Here is a 10,703-nt window from a genome sequence, read left to right on the forward strand (position 1 = left end):
TTTAGATGGATGTAAATATGATGAAATATATTATATAACAGGTGTATATCAGGAAGAATATGATGAATTATATTCTAATAGGTGTATATAAGAAAATTTGATATGGAATATTTTTTTTTATTAAAAAAGACTTTTACCTATGAAATATTTTGTAGGTAAAAGTTTCATTAACATTTTTTAGTGACGACTATTTTCGTCGCTAAAAGTCTTATCCATGTTTTTAGCTGTGGGGAAAATTGGTGGAAGCCTTTAGCGACGAAAATGTTCGTCACTAAAAGTCACATCCAGGTTTTTTAGCTACGAAACGTTTCGTAGCTAAAAGTAATATCTGTTTAAAGCCTTTAATGACGAAAATTTTCGTCGCTACAAGTCTCATCATGTTTTCACTTAGTTGCAGCTTTTAGCGACGAAATTTTTCGTCGTCAAAAGTCTATTCCATGAGTTTTAGCTACGAAAAGTTGCGTTTTCACTTAGTTGTAGCTTTTAGCGACGAAAGTTTTCGTCGTCAAAAGTCTATTCCATGAGTTTTAGCTACGAAAAGTTGCGTTAGCTAAAAGTAATCCATTCGATTTTTTGAAAAAATGTTTGCAACCTTTGGCAACGAAACTTTTCATCGCTAAAAAGCTCATCCACAATTTTTAGCTACGAAAATTTTCGTAGCAAAAAGTAATCCTTTTGACTGTTTTAAAAAATTGTTTGCAGCTTTTGGCGACGAAACTTTTCGTTGCTAAAAGTCTATTCCATGATTTTTAGCTACGAAAAGTTGCGTTAGCTAAAAGTAATCCATTCGATTTTTTGAAAATTTGTTTGCAACTTTTGGCAATGAAACTTTTCATCGCTAAAAATCTCATCCACAATTTTTAGTTACGAAAATTTTCGTAGCAAAAAGTAATCCATTTGAATGTTTTAAAAAATTGTTGCAGCTTTTGGCGACGAAACTTTTCGTTGCTAAAAGTCTATTCAAAATTTTTGTAGCTAAAAGTAATCCATTCGATGTTTTGAAGAAGTCGTTTGCAGCCTTTGGCAACAAAACTTTTCGTCGCTGAAAATCTCATCCACGATATTTAGCTACGAAAAGTTTCGTAGCTAAAAGTAATCCATTCGATTTTTTGAAAAATCGTTTGCACCCTTTTGCGATGAAAATTTTCGTCGCTAAACGTCTCATACACGATTTGTAGCTACGAAAATTTTCGTAGCTAAAAGTAATCCATTACTTTTTTTGAAAAATTTGTTTGCAGCCTTTAGTAACGAAAATTTTCGTAGCTAAAAGTCTCATCCATGATTTGTAGCTGCGAAAAGTTTCGTCGCTAAAAGTCTCGTCGCTAAAAGTACACTTTAGGCGATGAAAATTTATTTCATCGCTAAAAGTAAGCGATGAAAATGTGTTTTGTCGCTAAAACTTTCGTCGCTAAAAACCCTCTTTCTTGTAGTGATTTAGGCTTTTAGAAGTTTCCTAACTTAGCTTTTAGAAACTTTCTATTTTCAGTTTTTAGAAGTTAACTTTCTATTTTAGGAACTTTCTAACTTTAAACTTTCTGTTATTAGAAACTAACTTGTTTTGTTTTGTTTTACAGATTTTTAACTTGGGAACTTCGAATTTGGTAACTTCTTTTCAACTCTTTTCTCTTTATTCCTAGATTTCTATTTCTTTCCTTCCTTTTTAGGTTTAGGTTAGAATCTGAATTGAGGGCTACAAGCATTTCATGCCCAAGTGGGTACGTGATAACACTCGACATCTCTTGATTGAAGGAGGATTGGTTGAGGGGTTGACTATTCATCACAAGACTAAACACCGCTCGAGATCCCCTGAGTTAATTGAGGTTATGGCCGCAAATCAACCTGAAGCACTACCTCCACTTAGGGTTGGGGAAGTCCAGGATGAGAATGAGGTGCATCAAGAACCCCTGCCTCGTACTGTATGAGATTATTTACAACCAGCGGGGGTGAGCACACCCTCATGCATGATTTTTCCTAAAAATACGGGACACATGGATATCAAGTCAGGGGTAATTCAACTCCTTCCTAAATTTCATAGGCTTGAGTTAAAAAATCCATATTTACATTTGAAAAAGTTTGATGAGATCATAGCCACTTTATATTTTCCAAATGTGTCTGAGGACACGCTCAAGTTGAAACTCTTTCCCTTTTCTTTGAAAGAGAAAGCTAAGACGTGGTTGCATTCATTACGTCCTAGATCTATTGGCACATGGAATGATATACAAAAAGAGTTCATAAAGAAATTTTTTCCACATCATAAAATAAAGACCCTTAGAAAATTAATCATGAACTTCACCCAAAAAGAGGATGAAACATTCTTCCAATGTTGGGAAAGGTTTAAGGATCTTGTCAGTTCATGCCCACAACACGGTTTTGAAACGTGGCATATTACACACTTTTTCTATGATGGACTGACATCTTCCATGCGCCAATTGGTTGAGATGATGTGCAATGGGGAATTCATGAATAAAAATATTGATGATGTGTGGGACTACTTGGATAGACTTGATGAAAACGCACAATCATGGGACACATACCCAAAATCAAGCACAACGTATAGGCCGACTCAATTTAAGGAGGGGTGGAATATATCTGCTGAAAGAGGACGATGATATCAATTCTAAAGTGACTAATCTTATAAGGAAATTCGAGGCCATGAAATTAAAAAGGATAAGGTTAATGAAACTGTTTGCGGTATTTGTGATAACAACATTCACACAACTGAAAATTGTCCAACAATACCTGCCTTCTGAGGGTTGCTGAATGAGGAATCCAATGCCGTGAACAATTACCAAAGACCTTTCAATGAACCTACTTCTAATACATACAATCCTAGTTGGAGAAATTATCCAAACTTTAGTTAGAGGAATGAACAAACTACTACTCCTCAAGGTTTCTTTAATCAAATTACAAATCAAGGGAAACCTCAAAAGGATCTAGTTCAAAAACATATTCGAGAACAAGAGCTACTTAATCAAAATTCGGTACAAATGTTCCATGATATCAGATCAGCATTAGGAACACTTACGTCGTCTATTCAAAGGATATAGTCACACTTAACGATTGGGGGAAAGGGGATGCTCCCTGCTCAACCTCTCCCCAATCCCAAGCCACAATATGAGATAAGTGATCCAAGCTCTTCAAATCAGATGGAGTAAGCTAAATCTATCACCACTCTTAGGAGTGGAAAGATCATTGACAAAACTATTCCGGTTATGGCTGAAAAGCCTAAGGAACCAGAAGAGGACAACACTGATGGATCTAGCCATGCCCCATAAGAATTAGAACTGGAACCTCAAGGGAAGTCGATTGTTCCATTTTTCCAACAGTTGGTTGTACCAAAACCTCTCTCTAACTCTCAGGACATTCTAGAGGTGTTGAAACAAGTGAATGTCAATATTTTTTTACTTGATGTCGTAAAACAAATACCTTCATATGCCAAATTCCTGAAAGACTTATGCACGACCAAAAGATGACAAAATATTCAAAAAAAATCTTTTTGACTGAGAAAGTGAGTGTTATTCTAAAGCAAGATGTGCTGCAGAAATTCAAAGATCCTCGTAGCCCAACCATATCATGTGTAATCAGGAACTATCGAATTGAGCATGCACTTCTTTACTTAGGAGCAAACGTCCATCTGATTTCCTACTCGGTGTATAAGCACTTAAATTAGGTGAATTAAAACCCACCTTAACCACATTACAACTTACTGATTGCTCTGTTCGTGTATCAAGAGAGATAATTGAGGATGTGTTGGTCCAGATTGACATATTCTACTACCGTGTAGATTTTATTGTCCTAGATACCGAACCCATCAGTAACATGAGCACTCAGATTCTCGTCATTCTTAATCGCCCATTCTTTGCCACTTCAAACACAATTACCAATTGCAGGAATGGTGTTATGAGTATGTCTTTCAGGAATATGACATTGGAGCTAAATATCTTTTTCAATACAGGCAAACGGTTAGAGGATGATAGCAATTTTCACGACATTAACATGATTGACTCTTTCATGGAAGATAGGACACCTTTGACCTTATCCTCTGACCCTTTAGAGACGTGTCTGACCCACTCTCATGATTATGATGATGACATGATTAGGGAGATGGTTGTTATGCTTGATACTGTGCCCATCCTTGAAGTTAATAGGTGGAGGCCACAATTTGAAGAATTGTCCAAAACTGAAGAAGTGCCTCTGTCATCTAACCTCAAGGCACCAAAGCTTGACCTAAAACCTTTGCCCTTTGATTTGAAATATATTCATTTAGGTCAAGATGAGGCATACCTGGTGGTGATCTCTTCCCACCTGGAGAAAGAATAGGAGAGTATGCTCATATCTACTCTCATTGAGCATAAGGGAGCCATTGGATGGATGATTGCGGACCTCAAGGGTATTAACCCTTCGATTTGTACTCGCCGCATTCATCTCGAGGATAATGCGAAGACCACTCGAAAATCACAACATAGACTAAATTCAAACATGAAAGAAGTGGTTAAGGTCGAGTTTCTTAAACTATTGTATGTGAGTATCATATATCCTATATCTGATAGTCAATGGGTGAGTCCAACTTAGGTGGTTCCTAAGAAGTCCGGAATCACCATCGTATCCAATGTTAGCAACGAACTCGTGCTAATTAGAGTTACTGCTGGTTGGAGAATGTGTATTGACTACAGGAAGTTAAATACCGTCATGAGGAATGACCACTTTCCTTTGCCCTTCATTGATCAGATCTTAGAAAGGTTAGCTGGTCATTTCTATTACTGTTTCTTTGACGGGTATTCAGGCTACAATCAGATAGAGATAACCCCTGAAAATCAGGAAAAGATTACATTTACATATCCCTACGGCACCTTCGCTTACCGAAGGATGCCATTCGGACTATATAATGCCCCTACTACCTATTATATATATATATATATATATATATATATATATATATATATCTATATATATATATATATATATATATATATATATATATATATATATATATAAGCCCTATCTCTTGGGAGCTTAACGCCTGACATCAAGGCTTCCCATGGGAGGTCCATCGTGTGACAAGATCCTTTAGTAGGAGTGGGAGTTTTTAAACCACCGAGCTCACTTGAAGAGCTTCAATGTAAATTAAAGAGAGTCAAAGTAAGAACCCATCAAATGATGCGCTAGGAGGTGTTTATAGGCCATAGGATTGTTGCTACTTCCTTACAAATATTTGTTATATAGTTATGGACATGTGTTAGCATCTCATTGAATGAGAAGAGATGATTTATGCTATCTTGAGAATCATTCAAATTGGTGCTTGCTAAGAGGAGGCTAAGTATCAAGCACTTGTACCTTGGCAGAGTGCGTTAGGTGCTTTGCGCTTGGCATGGATGCTTTTTTGAAGGATCTCTCTATAGAGTGTAGGCATAAAAAAAGGTTTACAGTGTTAAGCATCCGGAGTTGATGTTGATAGGCGTAAGAGCTCCATTTAATTAATGTGTGTATAACCATTTTAACGAGTGACAAATTCTATATCAACAACAGCCTTTTCGATTTTAGTTGAGCCCCTTCCACAATGTGATTGAGTGGTGATGTTGCATATAAGCCAATGGGACCCACTTGAGGACAACCACTAGTATGTGTGTCTTCCTCTCTCATCATTCAAATTTAAATGAGAGATGATTGCAATATGACAAGAGGTCAGGTGTAATAGGGATAAACCCTATCTTCTGGGTTCCTCCTTTATAAAAAAGAATGCATTCCCTTGCTAACGAGCCCTAGGTCAATTGGCCTAACCCGCTTTTGAGGCAGGTTTGGGCCAAGTTAAAGCATACTGGGTTGGACTTGGGTTAGAAATATGGCCTTTTAAAGGTAAATATGGGCTGGCTTGGGTCGAAACCCTGGCCAACCTAACTGGCCCATGTAGTAACTTATCAATGGGTTGCACCAGATGACCTGACCAGCCCTACAAGCCAAAAAAATTAATTGGCAGCGAGTCTAAATGCATCCATCACATCAATGCATATATACTAACACATGATGTATGTTTATATGTATTTACTAATTTGGCATGGTTGTGCATACCTTTAGCCCCATATTCCATACTTAAAACCAAGTAGTCTTTGCTGGGTTGGGACGGATTTTTCAAGCCAGAAAAGGTTACAATTGAATGGGTTGGGTTAGGTTGTGCCTGGGCATGATGAATTTTAAGTGGGTTGGGATCAGACCACATTGGTGATGGGTCATGAGTTGGGTTTGGGCCGGAATTCTTGGCCTGTGTAATAAATGGGTTGGGCTTGGGCTGACCCAGATCCAACCTGAACCTGATCCATTGCCAACCCTATTCATTATCATGTTCATTAAATATACCGCCGAACAAATCAGGTCCAACGGAAATTTAGGTGTACCACCTCATATGAAAAAATTATAAATCACACCAAAAAAGATATATATATATATATATATATATATATATATATATATATATATATATATATATATATATATATATATATATATATATATATTCACATGGTGTTGCCCAGCTAAATTGATATTCCTTGCTGGGTCTCATGGGATGACTGGCTTGGGATATACATGTCATGGTGTGTCTCACACACAATCTGAAAGTTTCCACGGTGCGCGTCCCTTTGCCCCCTTTGCTTTATGTTGTTTATGTGGTGGTGTAATTCAGTCTTGGATTTAGGTTGATTTCCAGGATCACTGATGATTTTGGGAGCGGGGGACATCTGACATCTGATGGACGGGTTGGATTGCATAGAAGCATTGCAGTCTAAACCACGCAGGAGCTTTTATAGATTTGAATGTTTGTGATCATAATCGACACATAAGTTTGGGCTAAAAAAATAAGAGGAAAAAGAACATTCACTTTTTAACTCCACGTGCCCATTTATGATGTAGAGCGAGTCGTGGACACTTTCATACCCAAGGTGGACTAGAGAAGGCTTGATTAGAGGTGGAAGTATTCATGACCATCAGAACATTAAAACAGGCATATCTCGCAAATCAAAATGAGTTATTTGACATACCATATATGATTTTAGGTAGGAGAAGCTACTTTAGCCACCAAGCCCCGCCTTGCTGGTTGCCTATGCTGAATTTGCAAGATTCCATGATCGGCGATTGAAAATACTTTTTAATTTTGATTTTAATATCTATGGTAAGTTTTAGTTCTATCATACTCTTGATATGTTGAGCTTTAGGAGTCGTGCCCAACATGAGAAGGGTTTAGAAAATTTATGAGAATAAAGTGGTTAGGCCAAATTGGACACTTATTATTTTAGGCTAAAACTCATAAAGTCTAGTAGCAATCAGGACCATTTATAAATAGTAGGTTTCCTATTTATAGGAAATTATGAAGTTTAGGGAGTTTGAGTTTGATTCCGTGACTTCTTTCAAAGTTTGATATAACTAAGGATTGTAAATTCCTTTTTTTTTAAAAAATAATAATATTCATGAATTAATTTATTTTAAATTATTAAAAATTATTTTCTATTTCCCTCGTGGACTCGAGAAATCTCTCCGAGGAGTCTAGAAAAATTTCATGGATTCGGAGTAGTTATCCCTGAGGAAGATGGTAATCGACCTCATCATGTATATCCCTGCCTCAAGTTAGCAATTTAGCATGGAAATAGACTGCCACCCTGACCTTAGGAACTTCTCGCCGTGGAAAGCTAGGTACACCTGGGAAGGAGCTGAGTTTTGAATCCTGAGCCTAAAAAGGTGTGAAGCACTTAGTGGTCGTGGTAGATTTCACATTATGGTACCGTAAGTATTAAGAATATCAGGTAAGATGGGGCTTTTCTGGTTGGTGGACTCTTGTTTCTTGAATTTGTATCACTAACAAATTAGCTATCATAATTTCAAACCAGTGCTTAAATTATATTATAATTAAAGTGTCCATAAAGTCAATCAATTCATTTGGTCCAAATATGACATACGAAGCTTTATGCCCGTCCCTGATACAAAGGGGCAAACCTCTCTAAACAAGAGATGGGGAAATATCTTCCAAAGAAAGAGAGACAAGCACCAAGGAAAAAGAGTTATTCTCGGGAGCTTTCCTAGGTCCACGCCCACGTACAATAGCATAATAGGTCCAAGATCTAATCCACACCATTAAATTGATAATTAGCCCAAGAATCATATATGTTGATCCACCGGTCAGGTCAGCCACAATTTGACAAAACAATTGTATGGCTCTGAATAAAACTTGGCTGAATTTTTCTTATCCATGAACTTTTTTTTTTTTGTTAGTTTGTTAGTACACACCCACTGTCAGTACACACTGCACTGTTAGCCACCCCCACTAGGGATCGATACCAAGACCTCAAGTGTTGAAACGAGGTACCTCCACTCATCTACCAGTTGACCTATGCATCAGGGTGTTTCTAATCCATGAACATGTATCTAGTGTTAGGGCCCACATGTTGAATAGACTAGATATAATTTTGTAAACAACATGTAGAAAATCAGCCTAACCTGATGGATAGATTTGATCTCACATCCATATTCCATGCTGGCACGTGTGGCGCGTACATTAGCTATGCTTGCGTGCACTTAGAAAAATCTATTCTTCATTCATGAATTTGTATGACTTTAACAACTCCTGTTTGTAGCCTCTCATGCATAATATGCCTTCAAAATTTAAATAATTCTAGCCAGATCATAGTCAACAAAATTTCCAAAATATCTCAAGTCAATAACTCACCTTATTTAGAGTTTTTCTCACTTGAACTTGTACTTTATTTAGAATATTAACCGTGTCAAGTACTTCATGCTCAGGTCCACCATTTGCAAAGTATGAATGTCTTGACCAAGTTACCCATCGGTTGAAAATATTTACCTGCATAACAAGTTATTATGGTACATGTACCTAATCATTTCAGTTAAATAAAAAGCTAGGATTCAAGGGTCCCTGCTCATGGCTCAGTGGTAGACCCTGTGGGTTTCAACATGGGTCATGGGTTCGATGGAGTTCCAATGTGGTGTATGTGGGTGTGAGGGAAAGTATGTAAATAAAATAAAATAAATTAAATAACAGGCAAGGATTCAAATAAAATAAAAGAGCAATGATTCAAATGTTGCTCATTTACAATTTTAGGACTTTGAATGTATGCACACATTTCATGATACGGGACCCAAGAAAAGAATGCCTTAAAATATTCTCATTAAAATAAAAAAGTCGGCCGACCCATTTTGGCAATAACATATGGTATGAAATTTTCTACCATAGAGAAGGTGGACTAGAAATAGGATGCTAGACATAGGATTGTATGTGGGGTCACCATGATATGTATCTTTAGTCAAACTTGTTAATCAGGTGTAACTCATCAAGCATGAAGTGAAGAGAAAAAATCAGCCTGAAGCAAAATTCAGGTGGGCAGACCATGTAAACTTAGATGTTTTAGGATAGTAAATTGGATGCTTGGCACTTGAAAAGAGGGAGTGGGATATGCTTTAGCTTCTTTAAAGAGAAGTTGAAACGGGCTTCAGCCAGCGGGCTGAACTAGCTTTGGACTAGGCTGGGACCAATCAACTCGGCCCAAGGGTGCGGCTAAGGGACCAATCAATTTTTGGACAGGGCAGAGGCCCCTATCATTTTAGCCAACCTGACCTGGCCCAGCTAGGCTTCATGTGTACATGCATCCCATCTTATGAATTTTCTGTTCTTAGTTTTCTGTGGACTGGAATTGTCTAAAACATTCTGATTTGCTCAGTGCGCGAAACACCCAATCTCCGTGGGATGCACCATGCTAGGGTCAGGCTTAAGCCTTAAGCCGACTTTGTTGGGGGTACGGACAGAAGCAAATCTGAATTCCAAATAATAAGATGAAATCAAATGAAATCAAAATGCACAGAGAAACACAAGTTTTACATTGAAAAACCATCTTTAAAAAAAAAAAATAACTAGGGCACAAAGCAATAAACAATCTATAATGAAAGTAGTATTACAAAAGATGAATGGGCTTATCGATTTGAACAAACCCAAAAACCTCCTTGAAAATAACAGCAATGCTCATGAACTTTTAAGAACGTCTTAGAGGACTACAACCCCATCATTCCATCGCCCATGATGCAAACCACACCCCTCTCTCTCTCTCTCTCTCTCTCTCTCTCTCTCTCTCTCTCTCTCTCTCTCTCTCTATATATATATATATATATATATATATATATATAATATCACAACTGGAATATGAAACAAATCACATACTAATGTAGTCCCGCACCTTTGATGAGATCTTCGATGGCATCGATAGCTATTGAGGGCTAGCCAATGACATCAAAGATCCCTTGATGCCTTGAGTAGCAATCTCCAAAACTGTCTAGCAATCAATATTATTTCACATATGTCGATGGCATTGACATCTGTTCGATAGAATCGAGTAGTCTATCGATGACATTGATAGACTCTGATACAAATAGATTTAAGACATTGACAACAAATTTTTCCCTATCTTTATTTGAATGGAAAATTAGAGAAGCTTGTATTCCAATTCAGACACACAGGAATGTATTTCAGCCATTCAAGGCATTAGCATGTTAGCCCCACCTTGATTAGACCATGTTCTAAAGTCCTTGTTGGAGACAACCCTCACCCTTTGATTGATGATTTATGATTTATGGGCAACAAATAGATTAAGAAGAGAAATACAATAACAGTCCATTTTCAATTGAAATGTAATGTAGGATTTTATCACATT

General features: G+C 37.2%; 1 non-coding gene across 1 annotated transcript; it reads right to left on the reverse strand.

Annotated features, from left to right (window-relative positions):
* Window positions 1-2,264: 2,264 nt before the first annotated feature.
* LOC131238359 (small nucleolar RNA R71) lies at window positions 2,265-2,371 on the reverse strand. The gene has a single exon (XR_009167759.1). It is a non-coding gene; the product is annotated as a small nucleolar RNA R71 (small nucleolar RNA).
* Between the last annotated feature and the right edge of the window lie 8,332 nt (window positions 2,372-10,703).

This window comes from Magnolia sinica, chromosome 2 (genome assembly GCF_029962835.1).
Source record: "Magnolia sinica isolate HGM2019 chromosome 2, MsV1, whole genome shotgun sequence".
Classification (NCBI taxonomy): domain Eukaryota; kingdom Viridiplantae; phylum Streptophyta; class Magnoliopsida; order Magnoliales; family Magnoliaceae; genus Magnolia; species Magnolia sinica.